This window comes from Zootoca vivipara, chromosome 4 (genome assembly GCF_965207765.1).
Source record: "Zootoca vivipara chromosome 4, rZooViv2.hap1.1, whole genome shotgun sequence".
NCBI classification, from domain to species: Eukaryota; Metazoa; Chordata; class Lepidosauria; order Squamata; family Lacertidae; genus Zootoca; species Zootoca vivipara.
In genome coordinates, this window is record NC_142587.1 from 47629808 (window position 1) to 47657790 (window position 27983).

General features: G+C 39.9%; 1 long non-coding RNA gene across 3 annotated transcripts; it reads left to right on the plus strand.

Annotated features, from left to right (window-relative positions):
* The first annotated feature begins 29 nt into the window (after positions 1-29).
* LOC118084658 (uncharacterized) lies at positions 30-27983 on the plus strand. 3 transcript variants are annotated; one of them, XR_009557468.2, is made up of 4 exons: positions 30-158; positions 2056-2148; positions 4779-10059; positions 21696-27983. It is a non-coding gene; the product is annotated as an uncharacterized LOC118084658 (long non-coding RNA). The 3 variants fall into 3 exon arrangements; XR_004692541.3 differs by having other exon boundaries at positions 4779-4926; positions 21696-27980; XR_015949551.1 differs by lacking the exon at positions 21696-27983 and having other exon boundaries at positions 4779-4926; positions 9355-15711.

Here is a 27983-nt window from a genome sequence, read left to right on the forward strand (position 1 = left end):
ACCCCCCAACCCATCCACTCTCCCCTGCCCCCCACCCCACCTCCAGCTAGAAAGAGAAGGAGAGTGGATGCAATCAGACAGCCTTTCAGTATCCCAGAGAGGGGCAATATATAGGATTTTCCAGATTCATCTCTCTCTTGAGGTGGGGAAGGAACTGAGTGAGTATATGACTTCTTACATTGAGTGGTCTTTTACAAACGTACGTTAAGGAAGGGTAGAGAATATGTTTTCACCCTTCAAAAACATGTTTATAGGTAGAGAGCCTAATCCAGTTAGTGATGAAAGATAGATAGATAGATAGATAGATAGATAGATAGATAGATAGATAGATAGAAAGAGAACACTTTTCCTTGCCTGTCTTCCCGTCTCTAGTAATATGAGCGAGTTCAATACTCACATGACTTTTTCTGCATGCTGATGTGATGCACTTTATATTCTTGAGTGGTTACAGAGGACATTTACTTACAGAAAGGCATACACCTCACACAACAGCTCTACTTAAAAGTAATGCCCTCAGTTTATAAAACAAGTCAACACAGAAACAGAAAACCCTTATTTTTGTTTATGCCACCCAGTCTGAATCTGTGGCTTTGCATGGAGGCATTGGACAAAAGTCAGACCACAAGTATGCAGTACCACTGTGAGTAGAGAGAGAGAAAGATAATGTTTGTATTTTGTTTATGTACAGTACTAACCATCACAAAGCTTTTAGCAAGGATATCAAAACTAAAACTAAAAAAGTCTACATTTCTTGAACTAGTTAATCAGTTATCACTTTAAAAGAATATCTCTTAGAAAAATAAACACAGTTTACAGCTATTAATCCTCTCTCTCTCTCTCTGTGTGTGTGTGTGTGTGTGTGTGTGTGTGTGTGTGTGTGTGTGTGTACTTCATTCAAGGAAAGCTCTTGGGGGGGGGGACACGAACACCACAAGCCCTATTTGGGTGTTCAGTTCCTCAATGTGATTAAAATCATGGGAGGGAGAGCAGCAACCTTGGCTAGCCTTCCCACCTCTGCAGTGCCCCTGTCCCATCTCTGCTGCTTCAGACGTCTTACAGGGCTCATGCCTGCAATAGGGACCCTGCTGTACTTGTGAAAGCTTCCCACTCAACATAAAGCTATACATAATCAGGGATCTGAATCATCTGTGGAGCCTCTATAAGCAGGTTCTAAACAGAACTGTACAGAACTGTCTTGTACAGCAATGAGACGATTCTTTTTCACAGAAGTGAAAATATTCAGACGACAGTATTGACGATAGTGCTCTAGATGCCACTAGATGAAATTGCAGGACTGCCAACTTTCTATTGTACAGCAGGAACTTATTTTCACTGCATATTTTGGAGAGCAACTCAGACCTAAACTATATGTGGCATGCAGTCATGTGTATCTTTCTGTTTATGGGGGAAACCATGAGTCAGTGGTAGTGCATGTACTTTGCATTCAAAAAGGGTCCAGGTTCAATCCTTCCGGGGAGGCCTAGGAAGGACCTCTTTCTGAAACCCTGGAGAGGTGCTGACAGTGACAACACTGAGCAGAGCTGACGGACTCATGGTCTGGCTTGGTCTACACCAGTAACCAGTGGTTCTCCTGACACCCTTTAAAACTGAAGTCACACGCCACCTCTTATGCTTTTCTACCTGTATGAAAATAAGACATATTTTCATCTACAGTGAAAAAACAGCAGCTGGGGGAGGCAATTTTGAGGAGAAAGACTGAGGAAGTTACTCTACCATTCCCCTCTATTCCTCTTCTTAAGCACTTTGCATTCTGCCTTTGTTTGAACACAGGATAAAGATTTACATAACGTGGTCGTGTCTAGTTTGGACCCCCACACTGAACTATGACTGACACATGTTGCATTATACTACATCAGGCTGATGGGCTAGCATTTCCATGTATTTTGTGCAGAAGATATACCTAAGATCACCACCTTTTCCCCAAGTGGGGCCTGACAAAAGAAATGACACAGGTGATGCTTTTTTATGGCATGAAGGTAATATTATGGAGAAGTTTTCACCTGCTGAATTTCTGCTTTTAAATGTTATTAAAAGGTGAGGGAACTGATCCCAGCCCTGCCGCACAGCGAGTCATGGAGCAAGTTTCACTTTCTCTCCCCTTCTTTCCTCAGAGGATGCTCTGCACAGGTAAGTTACCTTGCCTCCAGTTGCCAATGATGTTCCTCAGACAAAGGGAAACGCACCACATGATGGCGCCAAGTCATGCAATGAGTTGTGCTTCATAATGCAGCTGGGGATGGATGGGAAAGTTATCACTTCATACAATGGTGAAGTGGCATAAGGGCCATAGAGAAAGGCAAGGAAGATGGCACTGCAAGAGTTACTGAGGCTAAAAAGACTATAAACTGTCTGAGATGCCAGTTACAGGAATTTAAGCACACTGTACACTGCTGACTTATGCCACACTAGTATGCTCACACCGTTTCATAGTACATCTATTTTACATGCAAGAAAAACAGAAATGTTGTAGATTGTGTGTAACATGGCACTAAACTCTCATTTGGTATCCAGAACATTCACAAAAACAATATACTGGCATGTCGAATGTGCAGATTTTCTGTAACCAATATAAGCAAATAGTAATTATTTGTGAATGTGAATTATGACATACTTTAAGTTCTTTCAGACTTGAAAAAGAATCCCTCCTGGCTTAGAATTTTAACATTTGTTATAATCAAGAAAATGAGATTGTATCATTCAGGACCCAAGAAAAAATAATTTATGCAACAACAAAATTATACAGGTATTTAAGTCCTGTGACAACTGTTACTTTGCAGAAAAATGCAAAAATAGAAGGAAACTTTAGAGAATATAACAGCTTTCCTGCCTTTCCCACACAACAATCTTCATGTATATACTTACATTAAATTCAGACACCAGATCCACACTAGGCTCTCCTCTAACCATTATTTAGATTAGCACCTAAACCATGATCTGAAGCTTCCAAATTTAAAAGAGTCAAGCTAATGCATACTTTGAACACAGAAAGAGCATGACTTTATCTACTACTGCATACTGCTGGATAGTTATGATTAGTTAATATATGAGGGGAGAGGCATTCACATGGTCTGATTAGTACCTAGGTCATCAACATTTGCCATCCATTTCCTCCCCCTTTCCTGAACCTTTTAGATATTTCTTTCTAACACAAGAATGTCTAGATTTGGGTTCCATTACTTCCAAGTTAGTATGCATAGAATATGCAACTGCTTGAATTTTCAACAGGAACTTTGACATATAATTTTAGAGCCCCAAACCCCCACAACTCACTGTCTGGTAACCATATACTGTAGCTTAAGGGAAATTATTTTCCCAAGAAGCTCAAAAGTGAGATCTATTATCCTAATATTGAGTGGCAAGCTGATAAGAAATACTGGATGTGACTGGCCAGACCCAAACACTGATGCAAAATGTAAAAGAGTGAACAATTATGGTAGGGCATATTCTAAGAATAGGGGTGATATAATTGTAAGGAAATTGGAAAGAAGTGCATGAGGAAGACTTAATTATATAAACTGAGTTAAAAGGAATGTTGGGACACCCATAGACCTGAAAAGGTTCATACAAGACATAAAAGTTTAGAGAGTTAGCAAAGTTCAGTCTACAGACTGAAACATATAAGAAAATCAAACTCTTGACAATCTTATTATCCCTTTAAATGGAGAAATGTCATGTGCTTAGGAGGGGGAGAAGCACTAGTACCGACAAGCTGTTCACTATTTTAGAGCCAAAAATTTGGGAATTATATATGACACAGATTACCCATTCAAAACTGCACCAGACTTGTGCTACAACAACAAAATACATTTTGAAAAGCCTTTTTAAAAGAGATACATTAATGTCATACCATCCAAAGGGAACAAAATGCATTTGATTTGAAATATTGGTTTGCAAAAAGTATTCATGTGCAAATATGAAGAGTTTGAAACAAAATGGATGATTGCTTTTGTATTTCTGGAGACGAAACAAAAAACACACAACACATTGGTTTATTTCTTTTATAACCAGTCATTTCACAACTACTGTGCGAGGAATGCTTTTTCTAACTGGTATTTAATACTGGGGCTTTAAATATAACCTCAACACCCTCTATACTAGAGCAGGGGAAGGGAGGGGTGGGAGAGAGAAGCTAACTGGCCCTAATAAAATGCAGCCTGTTTCTTTAAGGAAAAGTGTCACAGGAAAAGCACAAGAAATGCTACAATCTCCACCCACTGTCATATAAGAACGGCTGCCTACACACACGACACACCCCACATCCTGAAACCCACCCTCCTTTATAAATCCAGTGCATTAGGTGATGGAAATTCAGGATATGCAACCGCAGTACCTCCTAAGTCATCTCTAGAACGGCTAACACACAGCATTTTTGTGACCTCTGCCCACTTGATCATGCTTTCCTCTTATATCCTGTGAGTGGGCTGTCTAATCGAGTCAGGGCTTCCCACAGCTCTTGCAGACTGCAGCAGCCGCCCTTCTCCTGGAAATAACAAGCCCTGGTCTTTTAAACATTCCATTCTTCTCTAACACCAACAATGTTTCCTGCTCCCCTTCCCTTCCAAACACCAGGTCTTTCAATACCGCACTCCCAATTCCTGACACCTTTCTTTAGCTATGTAGTGCTTTTAAAACTGTATGCTTGGGGTCTCAAGTTCTTTACATCTTCTTGGTTCTGAACTGCAGCTGCAGAAAATGTATTTTACTTATAACCCTGAAGCTATAAGTAATAAAAATAAAAATGATTTATTTATTTACAGGAATTTACAGGAAAAAATTCAGCAAGGCTTTCCCTGCACTACTGTTTTCAAACTAATACCAGCGGTGTTTCATGGCATCAAATGACTACTGGGATATTCCCAAAGGAGTACCAATAATGAAATAAAACAAATGACACTTCAGCAGGAGGTAACAGTCAGTTTCTCATATGTTAATGGCAGATCCACGCAATACAGTTAAAACACATTCAATGCACATGAGCGCCTCAAAGAATCCTTGGAACTGCACTTTCCCCCTCACAGGGCTATATATCCCAGCACTCTCAATAAACAACACTTCCCAAGATTCTTTGGGGGAATTAATGTGCTTTAAATATGTATTGAAAGCATTTCAAATGTATTGTGTGGATCTCATTCACACTGATAAACAGCTACCCATTTTGCAAAGGTCTCAAGTAATAAGTTTTTGTTTTAAAGTTTTCCCATTTGTAAGAGAGATCAGGGGTATGAGTAGGAATCAGTAAACAAAACCACTAATATGTCATGTGGCGAAGGCCATTTGATCTATTATGGTTTACCAGTTCTATAATGTATACAACACACCACTATATTATAATTACAGTATTAAAATTACAGTGCCTAAAACAGCCTGGGCAACAACTCCAGCCACAATGAAAAATAAAACTCAGAAGTTTCCCCTGCTTCATATTTATATTCCATCCAACAACTTGTATTACTCTGTAAACTCCATCAGTGACTTATCATTCTCTTGCGTTGATTTACCAGGCAGCGAGCTATCTATCTATCCGTTAGAATGAAAACTTCTTACCCTGATAGTTACAAAAGGCAAAGCTGACTATAGGATGGCAATAGCATCTCTGTGTGGTCTTCAAGTGCTGAATGAGATGCTTACCCCTTAAGTTAACACAGTGAGGCGAAGTATTATGGTGTCTCTTTTGTAGAATAGGAACTGAGGCTGAAAGCTAGCAACATGCCCAACGCCAATCAGGTTCAAATTTCAGTTCTGCTATAAACTCACCAACCCCAACATTCTGTCTTCCTAGAGTCTATTTAAATTCACTTTGAGCAGGTCGGCATAGGCAGCAGAATGTGGTGGTGAATACATTGAATCACTTCAGATTCCCACTATAGGTTGGGAAAGCACATTTTTGAATGCTTTGTTCAAATAAAATACTTCATGGAGGTAGAAAACTACAGCAGGGAACACACTGGGCTAGACCCTGTTTCTCTCTGATGTACTAGGCTTTTTGTTTTTGTTTGAAAGGAATGTTTATCCTTGGGATCATTTTTGAAAAAGTAATATACAGTGGTACCTCTGGTTAAGAACTTAATTCGTTCTGGAGGTCCGTTCCTAACCTGAAACCTGTTTTTAACCTGAAGCACCACTTTAGCTAATGGGGCCTCCTGCTGCCGCCATGCCGCCGGAGCACGATTTCTGTTCTCATCCTGAAGCAAATTTCTTTACCTGAGGTACTATTTCTGGGTTAGTGGAGTTTGTAACCTGAAACGTTTGTAACCTGAAGCGTTTGTAAGCCAAAGTACCATTATTACCTATAAGTCTGAAGCAGAATTTAAAAAAAGGTAAAGGGACCCCTGACCGTTAGGTCCAGTCGCAGACGACTCTGGGGATGCGGAACTCATCTCGCGTTATTGGCCGAGGGAGCTGGCGTTTGTCCGCAGACAGCTTCCGGGTCATGTGGCCAGCATGACTAAGCCACTTCTGGCGAACCAGAGCAGCGCACGGAAACACATTTACCTTCCTGCCAGAGCAGTACCTATTTATCTACTTGCACTTGACATGTTTTCGAACTGCTAGGTTGGCAGGGCTGAAGCAGTATAGTCCATGCTTAAAAACATAGGATTCTACCACCTAATTTAGTTGCTTGAGTAGGCCAGGGCATCTGTTTATAATTCAGGTAATATGACCATATCTCAGGTCCATAAGAATTACTCCAGCTTTTACTCTAAACACACTATCATTTACTTATTTTTTTTATCGTAAATGCATGTTTCTTCTTTGCAATATGAAGTCTTGGACCTATTTGTTATTGGAGATTGAAACGGGAACAGGGAACCTGTGGACTGTTGGACAACAACTCCTCTCATCCCTGACCATTGACCTGGCTGGCTAGGGTTGATGGGAATCCATCAACAACTAGGGGGGGGGGTAGCAGGTTCCCAATCCCTGGGCTAAAATATAGTCCCAGTGAAATCAATGAGACTAGATGCTTAGGCACCAATCAAAAACATTCCTCTCCTCCCAAGGCCTTTGGCTAGTTACTTCGTTACGTATTTTTGTGTTTCTATATTGTGAACCGCCCTTTGTTCCTCAGAGGGTGGGTGTTATAGAAATTTAATAAATAAATAAATAAAGTATCTGTGTGCTTATGCTCCCAGTTGGTGCACCTATCCTGCTTTCCACGTCATGTGGCCAGCATGACTAAACCGCTTCTGGCGCAACGAGACACTGTGACACTGTTACCAAAAACTCAACACATTATATATATATAATCTTACATGCATTTCTTTCTTTCTTTCTTTCTTTCTTTCTTTCTTTCTTTCTCTCTCTCTCTCTCTCGCTCTCTCTCTCGCTCTCGCTCTCGCTCTCGCTCTCACACAGAGTACATATATGATGCATGTAAGATTAGGCCGTACTCTATTGCACTTTAAGGAATGCTGTTATGTAGCACAGTTTTAAAGCATTTTAACCACTGTAACCTGTGGAGTAATCCAGCGGCAACAATCCAGAGGAAGAAACAGTAAATTAAGCCTCTCTCCTCATTCCTATACACATACATTCAGATTATGTAACTGATGGGCAGATTGTGTGTTACAATATGATGCCTGTTGTGGCAGGAACCAGACTTTTGATTCTGAATACCTGGTTGTCACAGGCAATGATTTAATGCAAGAAAACGTCACTAGTTCACTAGGCTGTCTGAGAGTCTAGTATAATATATAGCAGGCTCTGCCCTGTGGTTTTCTTGGGGTTCTTTTGTTTGTTTCTTTGGCTATTAATTCCACAAACATTTTGCATCTTAGGTAACCATATTTCCTTTCTTCAAATGGAGTTTGGAATCATTCCTAAAAAGGTGGTAATAAACATCAGCTTGCAACTATTCGGGATATTGTATTTTATTTTTCTGTTGGAAGCCGCCCAGAGTGGCTGGGGAAACCTAGCCAGATGGGCGGGGTATAAATAATTTTATTATTATTATTATTATTATTATTATTATTATTATTATTATTATTCCTGTATATTATTATTATTATTATTATTATTATTATTCCTGTATATTCCCCAAGAGCTTTTTAAACAGAAGGAATAAGTCTCCAACATCAGTAAGTAAAGACACACATTAGTTGTTCCCTTGGCTCATGATTTGCTACCAAAGAATGTATAAGCACTTCCCACATTAACTCCAGAAGGCACAGAAACACACAATCAAATCCTAAGGAGATCCTGGAAAGATTACCATTTCTGAGAGATATAAAAACTTCTAAGCCATGTATGAAATTTTACTCTGCTGTAAGTGAATGCCTTAAAACATCCCATGAAGTCAGGATAGCATGAGAGTCTTACACTTATAACATCTACGTCTTAATACACAGGTGTGTACATTTGTTTTCCAAAAAGAATATGGTAAGAATCCCTGAGCCGTTCCCTTTCAACAATCTCTTTCAAATTCCACCTTCCAGTTTACATAGAGCTATGTGGCACTTTTCAAGCCCCACAGCAGCATTAATGGCATCTTAAATGTTTTGTTTATGCTCTTCCTCCCCATATTCTCCCCCCTTTTTTTACTGTTTACCCTCTCCTCACTAAAGGTGACTTAAATGCCTGTTCTAAATTCTGTCTTTTTTCACAGTTAAAAGCACACTACTCAAGCTTTAAAAATGAACACTTTCACACTTTCAATTGCATGTATAAATTATGTTATGTACAATGCTTTTGGTTGAAAAAATGTTTTAAGTGTTTTAAAAGCTTCCCATTTAAACAGTAAAACGGCAAATCTTAATCAATGTTTATTAAATACAGTACCGAAACCTTACATTATGCTAAGTAGACCACTAGATGGCACTACATATAATACAGCCACATAAACTTATCACTAAATGCATAAAATGATTTTCTTTTGTATCAAGCAACTCTTACGACATCTGTTTAAAACAGGACATTGCATAACAGCATGAAAGAGGCATAACTATTCTGATTTATATAAATATACCAATGTTGAATTCACATGAGTTTATACAGGTTCTTTGGTTAACACAATTTAATTATTTAAATCAATTATTTATATCCACCTGCTTGAAGATACGCTGTGCTTTCAAATAACTTGATAAGAAGGTGTCAGACTCAGGTGTCTACTCAATTTATCAACACCACAACATAGTTAACTACTGCAATCTCCTTTTAAATGACATTTGTCTAACTTTCACTCTCATGCTTGAATATTTACCAATAGTATTAAAAAAATATATAAATAAATCCCCTACCAGGCTTTGCTAAAAGTGCAAAGCAGCTTAACCTAAACAGCATATATTTAAATTTTACTAATCAGTACACCATAACTCTATCTCTCTTTTAAATCAGAACCAGTGAAGGCAGTGAATGTCCTGTGTGAGTGCCTGGAGGCGGTTGGAGGATGGATGGCGGCTAACAGATTGAAGTTGAATCCTGACAAGACAGAAGTACTGTTTTTGGGGGACAGGGGGCAGACGGGTGTGGGGGACTCCCTGGTCCTGAATGGGATAACTGTGCCCTTGAAGGACCAGGTGCGCAGCCTGGGAGTCATTTTGGACTCACAGCTGTCCATGGAGGGACAGGTTAATTCTGTGTCCAGGGCGGCTGTCTACCAGCTCCCATCTGGTACGCAGGCTGAGACCCTACCTGCCCGCAGACTGTCTCACCAGAATGGTGCATGTTCTAGTTATCTCCCGCTTGGACTACTGCAATGCGCTCTACGTGGGGCTACCTTTGAAGTTGACCCGGAAACTGCAAATAATCCAGAATGCGGCAGCTAGACTGGTGACTGGCAGTGGCCGCCGAGACCACATAACACCAGTCCTAAGAGATCTACATTGGCTCCCAGTATGTTTCCGAGCACAATTCAAAGTGTTGGTGCTGACCTTTAAAGCCCTAAATGGCCTCGGTCCTATATACCTGAAGGAGCATCTCCACCCGCGTTGCTCAGCCCGGACACTGAGATCCAGCGCCGAGGGCCTTCTGGCGGTTCCCTCACTGCGAGAAGCAAAGCTACAGGGAACCAGGCAGAGGGCATTTAGAAAACACCTAAAGGTAGCCCTGTTTAGGGAAGTTTTTAATCTGTGATATTTTAATGTATTTTGGTACTTGTTGGAAGCCGCCCAGAGTGGCGGGGAAACCCAGCCAGATGGGTGGGGTATAAATTAATAATAATAATAATAATAATAATAATAATAATAATAATAATAACTTTCTAACCTGTGGTACAAAATTGTGAATATAAGCAATATATTTACTGTAACTATAAATTACTCCTCCGCAAACCTCCTTACATATTGTATCATTCCTATAGAAACAGAACCTCGGAGATTAAAGTGTGTGCACACAATTGTGTAGATTCTGAAGGTGAAACATTGTTGCTGCAACAAGTTTGTTAGCCAAGTAGAAAAGGCTTGATCATTCCCTATTTTCATTGTTACATTTCTGTACCCTCTCACTTATTACTAGCACAGCTCAAGTACATAAACATGAAATTTCCTGTTTATACTTGTGCTATAACTGAATGAATCCTGCAGATATCCCTGATATGCACCAACCTGCCAGTAATTTTCCCTAAAAAGCCATAAAGTGAGGCGGAGAGGGGGCAAACAGAGAGAAACGTATTGTGTTTGACAGAAAACCAATTTTTTGCTTTCTTACAAAAAAAACCAGCCACCTGAACTGTACTTGCTCCCAAACATGTGTTATGGTTTCAAAATTTGTAACATTTCCCCCCAAATCCTCAAAAACTTTTTCAAAAGGCCTTAATCACTGCTTTGAGGTAGCATAACCTCTTAATTAGGAAAGGAATCGTGGTTTACACGGATGCACACATAAACACACACATGCTTTTCATTCCCTTCCTTGGTATTTAATATAGATGAAACAAGGCACAATACATTGGGAAGTTCCAAATGAACTGAAGCTGTGTAACAGCATCTATTTTTAAATTATACCTTTAGCATGCACTTACCCGATGTCCATCTTTGTGGCTGCTAGCCTTTGTCATTGCCACCAGCAGATGGTGGCCTAAAAGATAGTATGGGCGATTTATTCCCATAGGCATCAACATGTTATATGTATTGCATATGGGGGGGGGGGGTAGTCAAACATGCTTCCATTCTTCCAGTCCCAGAGCCCTATAAACAGCAGCTTGTATCCTCTTCCTTCTCTTCCAACTACAGAAGCAGAAGATAATTCTGCCCCTCAAAGCTGAGCTACACTTTCTGATTTCTCTGATGAACTATTCCTTAGGCAAAACACCCAACATAATCAATGGGCCCATGGAGATAATTTAGAGGAAATCACAGCTACCATTCAAATTGAACCACCACTTGAAAATGACATGTAGCATACAAAATACTTGGATATTCTAACTAGTTTGCATCTAGTTTTCCAGTGCAGAATATCCACACCTTACAATTCAACATACTTTGAACATTGATTATTAAAACATGAATCATGTAGACATACCTTAGAATAGGTCAGGCTCAGATGAACTTGTAAAATACATAACCTCCAGTAGCAAAACTTGTAACCTCAAGTTGCAAATCCCTTTTGCCACTTCCTATGCCACACTGGACTACATGACAGTGGCTCCCCAAGCTTTTACTGTGGAAATCCACAAACAGAATGTAATCTTTGTTGAGGGCCAATTCCTCTGCCCTGGTCCCACCCTCTGACTCAGATGGTGTTCTTTGTCTCTAGCATCCACTGCTGGAAGTCTGGTGATTGACTCATGAGAGGATGTTGACTTACCATTTGGGAAATCACCACCACATCATTAAAATAGCTACAACCATTTCTTGATAGAGGCAGACAACTTCCCTGAAACACGCCTCACTTTCCCCTTCAAACAGCTTTCTTCCTATGACAGGTGACTATATGGAACAAGACCTTGGGAAAGGGGGGGGCACGGACCCCTGCACTGATCTCTGCAGCCACCATAACAATAAATTTTAAAGGGCATGAAGTATCATGTGACTACAGTGTGCAGCAGAATCAATAATCTATATACCAAATGCCTCAGCAGTCCTTACACAGATTAGGGCTAGGAAACCAAGTTTCTGGGCATTGAATTTGGCCCTCCAAGCCTCTTCCTCTGCCCTTGTTCAGCATCCTCCTTAAGTGTGGCTGGAATGTGTATTTCTACTCTGATAATAATGATGCTTGCTTGTCTGGAGAGGATAGAGAGGATAGTGTGTGTACAAACTAGCCTACTGCGTGAAGGCAAAATTTGTGTTAGTTGCTCCATCTGCTTTTTCATTTCACTCCACACACTGGCATGTGACCTTTGCAAGGTTGCTCAGAAGGGAATGTGGCCACTAGGATGGAAATGATTCCCTACCCTCAATATAAATTAACCAAAGCAAGATGGCAAATGAATGAAGTTTACAGACTAAAAATCAGGCTATCAGAGAACTCCTAATGTTGACCCTTGTTTTTTTAGGAACACCTTACAAAAAAGGTGTTTCAAAATGCATTAACACTTTTGCAGCTAAGAAAATAGATTAAATGCCTCTTTATGGTTAGAAATTTCTTGTAGAACATCTGTGTGGCATCTTGCCTTCAGATTGTTCCTCAAAACCCATCTTCTACATTAAGTCTTTGGCGCAATCTTCTAGTACTCAACCCCTACCAAATATAAACTTAATTACACATGGCTGAACTAACTGCATATTCCCATTTACCCTCTTTATTTCTCCCCTCCTTACACTGCCCATGGCAACCATTTTGTGCCGACACTCATGACATTTTTATCAAAATATGGGTACTGGCACCTCATTTGTTTTTGAGGCAACTTCTACAGCAAAAGCTTATTTCATTTTTTTCTACCTAAATAATAGCCCTCTGAGGTGCATGAACATAGGGCAAGCTTCATCAACTTGCACTTACTGTCTCCACCCAGAGTGGAGTTGCAGAAAGATGAGGAAGAGCTCTGCTGGGTAAATCCAGGGAGTATTCCCTGAAGAATATTCAGCACTGTTGCTGCAGCAAGTAAAGTCACTTTGCATGTTCATCTTTTGATGTGACAAAGCCAAAGTACAGTGGGCACCTGCATTTATTACTTTATTCTCAAACATAGTAATAAGTGACAAGATAACCTACTTTGCCACCCAACTTCTCTTTTAAAAAGGGGTAAGAAAAATTAGAATTAAAAAAAAATAGCGTTGTTACAAGTTTTTAATTTTCCAGTTTGGAATATTTTCATCCTCAACATAGGCAACTAGCCCTGAAAACACAATGGATAAAAGCATCTTGCTAAAATGAGTCACAGCTCTGGCTTGGGATATTTTTTTTAAGGTGTCCTAATTCTTTGACTCATACTTTCATTCCTGGGAATTCCCCTTCGAACATTAATTTCTGAAACACTTGAAGTACGACAAATAATTTTATGACAAATGAAAGAAGCATTCAACACCACCCATGGAAACCTCAAACCTATATTTTTTAACAGAACTCTTCCAATAAATCATTTACAAACACGACAGACAAAACAGATTTAGAAAAATCCAAGGTGTTTTCTAGTCTACCAAAACAAGATACAAATGGAACATGCAAGAGTGTTTGTCACATGGCAACGGCAACAGATTATTATTATTATTATTATTATTATTATTATTATTATTATTATTTTCTTAAATCACTGATGAAAGTCTTTCATGCAACATACTGTAAAGGAAGGCAATTTCACTTACCTGTGATCTAAGGTATTTTCCTCCCATGAGCTGGATGATATCAGTTGATCACCTGACTGTAGTTTGAGGGAAGGAAGTCAGCTGACTATCTTTTCAGGCTGTCTTAAGCTTTAATACTTCATAGTACTTTGTCATGTGAGTCAGGACAGAACCAGCTGTCACTGCTGGGGGGGGGGAAGGGGGGAAATGGGCCCCTCTGTTCCCACCCTCTTCCTCCTCCTTCTCTCTTTTTCCTACCCCACCCCCATCTTCATTCCCTGATCCATTCTTCCAACTTTTCACTCGTTCACAGCTTGTATGGCGGCTCTCTCTCTCTCTCTCTCTCTCTCTCTCTGCCAAATTCCACAATATACAAGCGTTTCCCTGCATCTTCAGGTTTCTACACACACACACACCACCACCAACACCACCGCCACCAGGAAATCAGAGAAAAGGCACCACATTCCACAACTCTCAGTCAGCCCTGGCAAGCTATGAGGCATTTTCAGTCACACAGTACAAAATGCATTAGTCAGAGCTGAAAGACCACACACTTTGTACCACTACCATGCGCTCAGAGAGTGGTCTGAGCTAAGCTATGGGGGGGAGGGGGGGAGCAGCTTCCTGTGCCCTTGTCATTTTACCTACATTTCCCTGTTTAGGAAAAAGACATTCAGCAGAAAAAAGCAACAGCTGGAGTCCACTGTAAATGCATCTGCTTAATGTTGAGAAGTCTCAGCCGCCCTATTCAGATGTCACGTCCTTTACGTAAACATCCCCCCCCTCAAGCAGAATGCATTGTTCCGAAGACTGCAAGACATTATCTAAATCAGAACTCCTATCTCCCCGATGTTTCGTACTTTAGGAAGCCAAGGAAACAAAAGTGGAAGTAACGCTACGTGGTTCAGATTTTCCGAAACCACATATATTTTCAATCCTATTCTTCGCCTTGTTAACTTGTATTTATAACTCTCTCTCTCTCTCTCTCTCTATATATATATATATATATACATATATGCACATCTAAAAACATTTATGACGTTTTCTGGGATTTCTAAGACAAGTTCTCTCCCCACCCCTTCAGAAACTCTGACCAGAAGAGACTTCAGTATAAAGCAGAAAAATGGAAAAAAAATGAAAAGAAAATGCAACATTCCTGATCCAAATGATCTAATCGGTCATCCATCTGCTCTCTGCTTTGCCCCCCTCCTGTTGCTTCCCCTTATCTGTTGCCTGAAGGCAAGTTAGCGCTATGCATACCAGTTCAGAAGGAAATCATATGCCACTTTGAAAATCACTCTCTTGGGGAGAAAACCAAGCACATGCAGTTGTCTGTTAGAGAAATACTTGCACACAGCCCAGACTTGGCATCCCCGTTCTGCATGGGGACTGTCCCTAGTGGACTCAGTTACTGTCACTGGCTTTTTAAAAATGAGGAGGAGGAGGAAAGTACCATTTGCACTAGGAGTCTTCTTTTCTTTTCTTAAGAAAGCACAGGTTTTTAGGACTGAAAACCTGATACCATGTGTAAGAAAGAAACTTTTTTTCTCATTTCTGCATGCTTACAACAGGTAATGGTTCTGCAAGCAAATTTTTTAAAAATGAAAAAAGCAGATGAGATATGAATATAAATATTTTCCACATTTCTATATCACATAGTCTCATACACCGGTGCCTTGATAATGTAAGCACTCACAACTGGCAAAAGACATAAACTAGTTTTCTTAAATATACCCTGGAGAAGTACTGTAAAGTGAGGACAGGGTGAAATCCTGTACACGTCTACTTTGAAGTAAGACCTACTAAGTTCAATGGGATTTAGTGCCAGGTAAATAGATATACGATTGCAGTCTAAAGCTACTCATTTGGCCCATCATAGCAATAACTCCTTGTTTTGCTTACAGGTAGGTAGCCGTGTTGGTCTGGATCGAAGTAAAATAAAAAAATTCCTTCAGTAGCACCTTAAAGACCAACTAAGTTTTTATTTTGGTATGAGCTTTCGTGTGCATGCACACTTCTTCAGATACCTGTGTGCATGCACACGAAAGCTCATACCAAAATAAAAACTTAGTTGGTCTTTAAGGTGCTACTGAAGGAATTTCCTTGTTTTGCTAATTTGTTTTCCTAACAAAGAATCAAGGAGAGGGGGTTAGAATAGTGTGATTCTCCAGCAATCACGGAAAAACTAGCATCTTTAATTACTTCCAAAACCAGTAGTAGCTGCTGCTATGTAGATTTTTAGCAAAGGAAAGCTATTGCAGAAGCCGCTCTGGTACTGAATAATGCCAGCATTATAATAAAAGCAGCCTGATGAATAATTCATGGAGCAAGGAAGTACCCTAGCATTAAATGGCAATAGATAAAACGGATCTTTCACTCCCCAATTCCGCCAAATATTTAAATGTTACACTGAAGTCATGCAGACTGAGTATGATGGGGAAACATTTTGGATTATTTTGTATGATGCTAGCATTCTTTTGAGTAATATTTGAAAGAATGGGAAGTAAAAGTAGAAGACAGAAACTGCAGTTGCCATGGCCAAGGCTCCATACATGGGATCCCTAACCAGTACAATGCTTTGCTCATCTAAACTTTGCAACTGAAATAGGATTGCACACAATATAAAACAGCTATTAGGCTACATAATAGATATACAGACATAGGACTCAGATCCTGTGACAGACTCAGAAGCCAACTGTGTTCCATTTCTACTCTGGAGACACCATTATAGGAGCTAAAAAAATATCATTCACAACATCAGGGATCAACTCATTCATCTCTTCACCTTTCAAGGTTATAAATGCCTATGGTTATCTTCCCAGATCTATGACCTAAGGATAGTCATCAATCTTAAATTTGAGAGCTTTAGTAGCTGTGTTGACCAACACTACCTGAACAGGAATGTGAAACCCATTCAGTTTCTAAGTATCTGCTGCTCAGCTAGAGACAATTGAGAGTAAACTGTAAAAATCACCCAAGCTCTATAGATCAAATAAATTCTTAAGAACAGATGGCAGAGAAGCAGAGTACTATGACTTGTCTTTAATACAGAAAATGGAGGGTATTTGCCTCCCCTAGACAAATGTTTCTTGTCAAAGTGTGAATGGTCTAATGTGACCTAAATACTGAATAGCAATATGTCAGATAAAAATAAAAACTCCAGACATTTTGGGGGGAGTGGGGAGTCAATAACTTCCATATGAAAGATCCCCAACTTCCTATAATTTCTTTGGAATGATAATTTTCAGCACCTTTTCTAAGAGAAAACCATTTTGGCTCAGAGTTCTTTATTTAAAAGCAGTGTGAACTTTCACACTACTAACTAACTACCTGTCAGGATTTCATCTGATTTTGACACCAGTGTAAATCAGACTTGCACTATTATATCCCATCTACCTTTCAGCTTTTAGAACTGCATTTTCCAAGTTGTGTGGTTCAGGTGACACCCTTTCTATTTGTTTTGCCCACCAGAAGGCAACACCGGATGAACGGAAACCCTCCTTCCACTAAAATGTTACTGGGCTTTTAAACATTTGCTTTTGTTTTCTTAGAATACCTTGATTGATTACAGTAACTCCCTATTCTGAATTTCATCTAAACAAAAATTCTAGGTGAGTCACTTCTGCCCAGAAGTATGATATGAGCCTAACAACACTCTCCCTACCTGTGCTCCCCAGTTATTGGTATTCATAGGCATCCTACCTCTGGTCCTGGAGATAATATAGCCATCCTAGGTAGTAGCCATTCACTGTGTAATTCTAGTGGATGGCTATCATTACATCTTTTTTGTAATAATAATATAAATAAAAATGTGCACCCCACCCCCAAGACCAGTCCATTGTAACGATCCAACCTCCCAAAATTTCCATGCCTCTTGCGATGGTTTAACCCCTTTCTGTTTTGACAGTACAAATTCTACAAACACCTTCCATATCTTCTCAAAATCATTTCTCCTGCATATTCCCCACGTTATCATAATAGCACGTGTTAATTTATCATTAAGAGCTATATCCCACACCTCCTTATACCATTCTTCCATTTTATATTCACCTCGCCCCTCCCACTTCCTAGCTATAATAACTCGTGCAGCTGTCAATAAATTTCATAGAATCATAGAATTTGTGGTCAAGTCCTTCATAGCCTTTACATCATTACATCTTAAGGACAATGTTACCTTGATATCAGAAACCAAATGTAAGAACCCAACACGTAGGGCAAAAGTTGGCAACCTCCTGGGTGCTGCATTAGTGTAAGAAGCACAGAATTAGCTACTCTGAAAGCCACTGTCCTCCTCTTGTATCCCGAAAGGGATAGCCACAGAGTAGTCCCACATAGCCAAAACTCATCTTACAAGCAATGTTTGTAGTTTTTAATGGTGATAATTATAATAATAATAACAGCAAAGAAATTTAGATGTGACTGTGGTTCTTGGAAATGGAACGCACTCCTATTTCTCAATAAAAACTAGAAAACCTTTGGACATTGTTTATGTGTAAAAAAAAGCAAAAGCAAACATGTTGCTGCCAAGAGTTTATGCTCTAACTCTCAGGTTCCCCAGATGCATATTTACCTTTCACACTTTATACCAGTGATTTCCACAGCAATCATGCAACATTTCCTACAGCACTCATAATGTATACTACTGCCCTTAGTCATCATTGGTTTCTGCAAAATCCACCACTAGGTATTTTTCAATGATCCTTGCTATGTTACCACTCTCTCCTTCAAAAGAAAGTATTTTGTCACCATAGCAATATTTCTCCACCCTAATATTATTTCCCACTGCTTGTGCTAGATTTTTGCACTTAGCAACCACAGCAGCCCTTGTTCTAAACTGCTAATATCTCCAACATTTGGAAGCTCTTTAACAAAATAATTCTTATCTATAAACTCTGCATTCCCAGCTTTATGCTTTCAAACAAATCTAATAAGCAACCCATATCAAAAATGAATTTATAATTACCATTATAAAATGGTAGTCTGTGATGTTTCAAAAATATGTTACACCTGTTTTTATCTTTTTCATATCCATGTGGCTTCCTACAAGACTCTATCCCATATTTTGTTAAAGGTGATGGATTCCGAATACTGAATTTTGTAGATCAATACATTATCATTACACTTAATTTTAGAGGGTCCAAAAGTTTACAGTGCATTTAATGTCATTTCCTCTCTCACTCTTGCCTTGTTCAGGATTTCAAGAACTTCAAGTTCAGTCTAACCCAGCAGCACAAATGGAATAAATATTTTTAGTAGCCCAGATTTTCCAGTACCATCATGCCCTGAGAACTATCAACACTTTTCACCGCCAGATAGTTCGCTGTTTTCAGCTGCAAAACAACCCACATTCCACAAACCACCTGCTCCTCTGAATTTAAGGCCCCCAAGTCTGTAATGCAAAGTTTCCCTTCTCAAGCAGCATTTCAACCACAAGGAAAAGAGACAAGAGCTCCATATATTTTCCTCTATAAATGGAGAAGAAGGTGGGATAGTGCAACATTGACTACAGAAATGTTCCATGGGGGAAAGGCTTAAACACCTTATTTCCCTTTCTGGCTGGATTTGCAGTTTTTACTGATGTTGTTCTGTGTTGTTGTTGTTTTAATTAAAAAAAAGAGTTGGGAGGCAGAGAACTTCACCCTTAGGCAAGTGCTCTGAGAAACTGAAGGACACTTTATCTAACATACAGAGGAGCAAGTAGGAGATCGCTAGTCCCGCTATGCTAAAACACAAAGAATTCTAGAAATCTTGGGGTGGGGGGACACCCCAAAGGCAGATTTTCTTGCCCATCTCTCTCCCTGTTCTACAGAGTTCAGTCAAAAATCAGAATCACTCACCTCTCATCTAAAATACAACAGTACAAAGCTATTTGTACTACTTAAATCTGCTGTATAAATCCAGCTGCAACCAAGCTTTCTGGGATTGTACACACATTTTAATAGTTTCCTATAAAATCCATATATAACAGTAACTGTATTATATCATACACTTTAGTCTGTTAGATATCATACACATTATTGAACAAATGCACCCTTGTTATGTATGCTAATACTAAATGCAAGGAATTTATTTTAAACAGTTTTAGAAGGAAACATTCCACTCCAGCAAACGCTTTCTGACTGTTCACAAGTCAAATGTCTCAACATTCATTATTAATTTTTAGAAACTACATTGTCCCTATCTCCAGGTTTATAATGTGAGGATAAAGGTAAGATCCATTAGATAGGAGAGGGGAAAAGAAAGGGGGAGGTTAGAAGCCATATAATCTCAAAAACAAGTTTAGGGAACATTTTCCTTCAGCTACTAGCAGCAGCATTCATGAATTCAGCTGAATGCAATACAATTCACAAACTCCAACCCCCAATGCTCTTAACTAATGTAGAATTTTCCTCAAAAGCTACTCATGTGGCTTTAACATTTTTTTTATTTCATTTTATTAATGATTAGAAATCGAACATTACAAACATGTAAGAGCTTTTTATTTGCCTGAGAATGCTAGTGAAATACTTCTTTATTTCCTTTATAAATGTCTCAGAATTATCTACAGTTGAACCTCTAAAGCAGTGATGGCCAAACCTGGCCCTCCAGATGTTTTGGGACTATCATCCCTAGCTAACAGGACCAGTGGTCAGAGATGATGGGAATTGTAGTCCCAAAACAGCTAGAGGGCCAGGTTTGGCCATCACTGCTCTAAAGTCTCTATTCTGGGGTGGGAAGAAGAGAGAATAGTTGACCCACAAGAAGCAAATTAAAACCTTAACATGACTTCTACAGTGGATGTAACAGCATTCATGTTCTGTTACAGGAAGGTCTACAAGTTCAAATCAATTTGATTTTTATACTTTCTATTTACATTATAAGCACATGCTGCTTTATAGAGTGAGTCGTGGGCAATTTACACTCACCAGGAGCGGTGCCTCAATGCCTTCCCTATGAGCTGCATCAGGAAGATTTTGGGCATCACATTTTGAGACTTTGAGTCTCAAACAAAGATGTGCTCTCCCAAGCCCACATTCCCAGCATGTTCACACTCCTGTCTCAGCAACATCTACGCTGGCTTGGTCGTGTACACAGAATGGAAAATGGCAGGATCCCCAAGGACATGCTCTACAGGGAGCTGGCTTGGTAGACCACCTCTGTGTTACAAAGATGTCTGCAAAGGTGGCATGAAGGCTGGCAACATTAACCCAACAATCTGGGAACCCTTTGCAGATGATCACAGTGCCTGGAGACAGACAGTCAGGTTGTGTATCCACAGCAGTGACCAGGGGAGGAATGACCACTGGGAGGAGCACAGAGAGAAGGAACACTAGGGTGCACCTGTAGCAGCAAAACCAGATGCCTTCATCTGCCCCGGGTGCAACAAAACATGTCTGTCACACATCGGTCACTACAGCCACAGCAGTTGCTATAATTCTCTAATGGTTGACATTACCGCCCCCTCCCACAAGGAACACTCTTCCATTAACTCCTGAGACAGACAGATGCCAACACGCAACTACACTGAGTAGCCAGAACTATGAATGGTTCGATTCAGTATAAGGCCATTCTCATACACTGGATATACTGCTTCATAAATTAAGTTTTTGCTACGGACAGTTTTCTATATTTTTACAAAACAATTGCCAGTTTCAGTATTACATTTGTCTGTTTCCCATTTTCATTAATTTGTTAATTTCCCAGTTCTATAGTGATTAATTTAATAAACATTTTAGTCCAGCCATCCATACCAATGTGATATGATCCATCGATTATCATTTTCCAAATTTTCCAAATGCAAAATACTTACAACATCCTCCCAGCATATCCTGAGGAATTGCTTAGGTGGGGAAGGAGTTGATCAACAGCTGCCACTTAGGAACCTGATTTCCATATGCTTTGTCCTGCTCATGAGCATAACCAAGCAAGATTTTCCATTCTTCTCTGGGGAATTTCAACTGAAGGGCTGACATATGCTTGGTACTTCACTCTGTCCTACATGACTTTAATATGACTATTTTTTTTTCTTTGCAGCTCACTTATTCTTTACTGAAAGGCCTGTACAGAGAAATTCCCTTTTCTCCACCGATGGAATTCATGCAATCGCTCTTTCTTCTAGTTTTTAACAGGCTGTAGTAATTTACATCTGACCTGCAGATATCCAGAACAGATTTCCGCAAACAGCAGTCGAGTTCCTGGAAAGTTCTTTGTAGTTAGAACTGCAGCAGTTTCCTCTGCAGCAGCCATGATCGGCTTTGTGCGATGATAGTATTGCACATGACCTTACAGCTGAAGTCTAGGATTGCTGTCAAGGCCAGACTTTCCTTGTGGGAGGAGAAAAACTAGCCCATAAAGACAACTAGGCAGAAAAAGCAGTATTTTTAAAATAGAAATATGGGACAAAATGCTTAAAATTCTGCCATTATGTCCTGTCATACAGCCACTTCTCCTAGTGACTACTACTTCTTAATTCTTTCATATCATTTACTCCAGACTTTTTTAATATAAAAAAGCAGTAAATGAAAACCATAGGTTAAGAGCATTTTAAGCCAAGCTCTTCCCCCTTTTCTTTTTCTATGCTAGCCTTTATGTATGAAGTAGTTTTAATATTATGAAAATCCACCATGAATCTTAGAATCACAGAGTTGAAGGAAGTCCTGTCTAACCCCCTGTTCAATATCCAGAGCTAGAACATATAACAGTTGGTTGTCCATTTTGCATATCCAATTCTATATCAGTCTTGAACTGCAATACTGATGTATGGTCAGTAGTGATGTATGGAAGTGAGAGCTGGACCATAAAGAAGGCTGATCGCCAAAGAATTGATGCTATTGAATTATGGTGCTGGAGGAGACTCTTGAGAGTCCCATGGACTGCAAGAAGATCAAACCTATCCATTCTAAAGGAAATCAGCCCTGACTGCTCACTGGAAGGACAGATCCTGAAGCTGAGGGTCCAATACTTTGGCCACCTCATGAGAAGAGAAGACTCCCTGGAAAAGACCCTGATATTGGGAAAGATTGAGGGCAAAAGGAGAAGGGGACGACAGAGGATGAGATGGTTGGACAGTGTTCTCAAAGCTATGAACATGAGTCTGACCAAACTGCGGGAGGCAGTGGAAGACGGGAGTGCCTGGCGTGCTATGGTCCATAGGGTCACGAAGAGTCGGACACGACTAAACTAAACAACAACAATGTGTAGTCATACTGGCCACATGATCGGAAGCTGTCTGCAGACAAACGTCGGCTCCCTCGGCCAGTAAAGCGAGATGAGCGCCGCAACCCCAGAGCCGTCCGTGATTGGACCTAATGGTCAGGGCTACCTTTACCTTTAATGTGTAGAAAGCTTGCAGGATTTGATTATTTTAAAATATAGAAAGAAAACTATAGTTCTGGTTATTCAGACATTCAAATGCACTATACACATTTGACATAAAATTTTAATATAAACAACACACCAGCCTGATTTATTTTTCCATTTTTTATGCTCATAAAATCATTTATACAAGTCAAAAGGTTGCAGAGAACTTTAGCGGGGAAATTAAAAGGTGCTTTTTGGAACTGTGCAAAGGAAAAATATAGAATCATAAGCTAAACATATCCCCCTCCTTCATATTACATTAAATAATTTGCATTGATTATATATTTAGAGAATTTTATGTAAAATGTTAATATGATCATATATACAAAAATCCCTTCACATTCCCATCAAAGAGACAAGTTCTCATTTGAGATTGCAAAGATTACCAATAGCCTGTGGTTGGGTAGGTAAAATCCCCATGGTAAATTACTTCATGTAATCATTACTATGTGAGCCAAAATCTGTAAAAAAAAATTAAGAAAGACAGACAGAGAGACATTTCAGGAAGATGCAGAAATCCCCACACATGCTACGATAGAATTTATTACACACATTTTAGTTTAGTGAAATTCCACACATCAGTCTAGAGGTTCTAAACACTTGGTTTTGGAGAAATAGGGGGAAACAAATCACTTTATTGAAATGGGCTTTTACCACTGATGAAAATGTAATGTGGACATTTTAAAATGTTGCAAGTTATATTGAAAGTTACAACTTAAAACACAACCTGTAAAATGTCATTCCTGGAACAGACAGAGAGGTGGTGGGTGGAACTGTTTAAAGAACATCAGAAATTGTTTTGCATTTAGGACTTTTTTACACAAGGTTAAAATTCCCTTTGAACCTCTCTTGTGCTATTTATGCATCTGATCATGATTCACACAGATGAAGAAGCGGAGGGGAAGCATTTGTAGTGTGGGTGAGCATTCTGGTCGACTTACATATTTGCAACAAAAATGGGAAACCCGCCCCCCAAGGGCACTGGAAGTAGGAGCAAAAAAGGGGGGGCCAAAAGAGATGTTTTTATTACAATGTGTTTTGGACCCAACTGGTCCTTCTTGAGGGAAACTGAGAGCCAATGTAGAGTAATGCTTATGGTGTTGGAGTAGTTCAAATCCCCGCTCAGCCATGACGCTCACTGCACCCAGTGAGCCACCTTGGGCCAGCCATGCTCTCTCAGGCTAACCTACCTCACAGGGTTGTTGTGGGGATTAAAAGAGGAGCAAAGAAAGAACCACATACATCACATTGAGCTCCATGAAGGAAAATTAAGCATGTAGATGTGCTGTCGCTTCTTTTCTTATGATTGGCTCTGAAACTTCCTGAGAATTCTCATTGGTCACTAGGCTGTTCAGGCAACAAAGGAGGCACTAGGATTCCTCCACTCCTCTCCTGCCCAAACTTAAAAGGGGATGTTAAAGCAGTTATACTGCTTCTCTCGCTTCACAGCAGGCCCCTTTGCAGAAAAAAACCGTATCTAGGTTAAGAATGGTTAGCTGGGGAATTAGCTGTTCACAGATCAAGAATCCTTATACAGATACAAGAGCTAACTTTTTTTCTTCTTACAAATATACAGCCTTCAAAACATATTAACTACTGTATTTTATTCTACAAATTCCAGGTTACCAGTTTTCAAACAAAGCCCCATTCAACTGGTAAGTCTCCCACTAACTATCCTTACTGCTTATCTACACACTGGATTTCCCCTTTGATACTATTAGTCAATTGTGAGATGTTAAAATATGAATTACTCGAAACAAGAGTGTTGTTGTAACTGGGTCTCAAACACACCTAATATGTTTTCTGGTAAATAAAGTTTGAAGGATGTAAGATGATCATACAGTGGTACCTCGGTTTATGAACACAATTGGTTCCGGAAGTCTGTTCATAAACTGAAGCGTTCATAAACTGAAGCGAACTTTCCCATCGAAAGTAATGGAAAGTGGATTAATCCGTTCCAGACGGTCCGCGGAGTAACCGTTCATAAACTGAAGCGAACATTTCCATTGAAAGTAATGGAAAGTGGATTAATCCGTTCCAGACGGGTCCATGAAGTACTTAAACTGAAGCGTTCATAAACTGAAACATGGGTGTAATTGGTTCCGGAAGTCTGTTCATAAACTGAAGCGTTCATAAACTGAAGCGAACTTTCCCATTAAAAGTAATGGAAAGTGAATTAATCCGTTCCAGATGGGTCCGCGGCATTCATAAACCGAAAATTCATAAACCGAGGTGTTCATAAACAGAGGTTCCACTGTAGTTGTTGTTGTTTAGTCGTTTAGTCGTGTCCGACTCTTCGTGACCCCATGGACCAGAGCACGCCAGGCACTCCTGTCTTCCACTGCCTCCCGCAGTTTGGTCAAACTCATGTTAGTAAGATTATCATAAAGAATATTAAAATCTAGAAATGTGACAAGTAGTAAGAGGGATACTAGTTCTTTCCCCAAAGACAATTGCCAGTGTTTTTAACCATAAAGTGCTGCATTGTGAAAATAATGAGGTAAGCATGTCTTTCTAGTTTTTTCAGCTCCCCTTGTACAAAGGGAAATAGCAATGTATATGCCTCCCAAGGTGCCAAGCTCATCCACCTTCCATTCCTGTTGTGATGAACAAGGCGTAGCTGACTAGCGTCTCATTCAGCAGTCAGCTGGTTTCCACGGGGGCACAGTATGCCCTGGAAAGGCTTAGCCAGGCAGAGCAACTGGCCATAGCAAAGTGGATTATGCTTTTGATGCAATTCTGCAGTTTAGAAGTTACATAGCTGCACACTTCAAAAAAGAAGCACAATATTTTAAAGATTTCAGTACTTTTTTGTATTCTAAAACAAGTTACATTGTCCATGGCAGTCTGTAATAATAATAATAAAATTAAATACAAAAACGGAAGTATCAGCTAACAGAGTGGGACACAGATTCAGTTAGTTTTGGAATAAAAAGGTAAGCTACAGATTCTGTGTTCCTTACAACCCATAGGAATTGGTGAAGTTTAATAACTGATGGGAGTGAAAAATTATATTCTGGCAGTTTCTTTTCCAGAATGCCTTTAATAGACGAGGGAACACATCATGTAACATTCACTAAGGAGGAGAACACATATGTGTTGACATACTGTTTTTTATTAGCAAGCTTCCATTTCAGTCAAATGACGCCAGTGATCAAGAGTGAAATTTGGGAGTTTAGAAGAATGTAAACACAAGTTTTTAATCTGATGTTTACTTTGCTATGCTTCTACACCAAGTGTAGTTTTATTCTAAGCCTTGGGCCATGTTGGTGGAACCCTGGTAAATCCTTTCATGGCTTCCCACAGTGTAACGCATCATTAGTCCCTTGAAGCTAAGGGTCTCATAAGAAAAATAATTTTGAATAATTTTGGTTCTGCTGTCTTTCCCCCCCTCTCCCACCGGCTCTATCTTCATGTCTTCTCTGCAGTATGGACAGAAAACAGTCTTCCAAGTCTTGAATCTTAAAGGGTATTATGATACAGCAATGATCACAAGAAAAAGTAAATTACAGCTCAAAATATATTTGCTTCTTATCCCATACAGAGTTTAGCCTGTAGTTTTAAATCCACAGGAATAACACTTTGCCAATTACTGAACATTTATGTTAATCTGATTACTTCCCTCATGAACAACCTTATGCTTCTGTTTAAGGAATTTCTTACTCTTGAATTTAGAGAATTTGTTCAAAGTATCATAATCATATTGTAATTTCTAGCTTCCCTAATGTTTAACATCCCTCCTGGCTCTTTACCTGGCACATTTTTTCACAATCTGCCAAGATGCTAATTAAATTAACAAAGAGAAATGAACCAAAGGGAGAAGTTTCTGAGACGATCCTAGTCATTAAAGTTTCACTCCAAAGCTTGATTCCGCCCCCTCCTTTTCTTTCAATGGCTGTTTTGATTTAAGACAATGTGGTCAAAGAAGTGTGAATGTGTGATGTGTGTAATGGCAATGGAGCCAGTGGAAGTTTCCATTGGCTTTGCAGCATTTGCATAACTTGGTACATAAGCACACACAGCAGAATTTAGGATTCTTGGAAGCTACTAGGGGAAACAGGGATCTATAAGTGCAAGAACAGGAATCCAGCCATGAGCTCCAACAACTTAGATATAGTCTTGCTGGCAAACACTTTAATGCAAAGGGAGCTCAGAGAAGGACTAGCTGTTCTTACCATACACACCATGTGAAGTGGTCTCTGAGCAGGTTGTGTAGCTGCCCCTGCAACTTGGAGACAGAAAATGCCAAAACCTCAACATCATACTTTGTTCTTCCCCTCCTGTTGAGGTTCATTCCCACTTCATGGAACAGCATAAAGCAGTGGTTCCCAACCTGTGGGCAACGGTATCTCTTATCTTCTAGGGCCCTCATAAAATGCTATGAATATTTTGTCTGAATCCTTGTTCATGGCTAACTTTCCACTTGCCCCCTTTTGAAAGATCCCACCAAGGGCATGCCATTTGATTGGTCTTTCCCTTATCTGAGGCAGGATCTTAACCACAAGAGCAGTGTCTTTTGATGAGTGTTTATTCTTTAGATGGGGACGCAGGTGGCGCTGTGGTTTAAACCACTGAGCCTAGGGCTTGCTGGTCGGAAGGCTGGCGGTTCGAGTCCCCACGATGGGGTGAGCTCCCATTGCTCGTTCTCTGCTCCTGCCCCCCCCCCAGCAGTTCAAAACCACGTCAAAGTGCAAGTAGATAAATAGGTACCGCTCTGACGGGAAGGTAAACGGTGTTTCCGTGCGCTGCTCTGGTTTCACCAAAAGCGGCTTAGTCATGCTGGCCACATGACCCGGAAGCTGTCTGTGGATAAACGCTGGCTCCCTTGGCCAGTAGAGCAAGATGAGCACCGCAAGCCCATTAATCTTTAGATATAAACTTGTCTTAGTTCCATATATAATTGGCTGAAGGAACATCACTGCTCTGAGCCTGCTCAGTGGAGTCCTTCGTCTGTTGCATTAG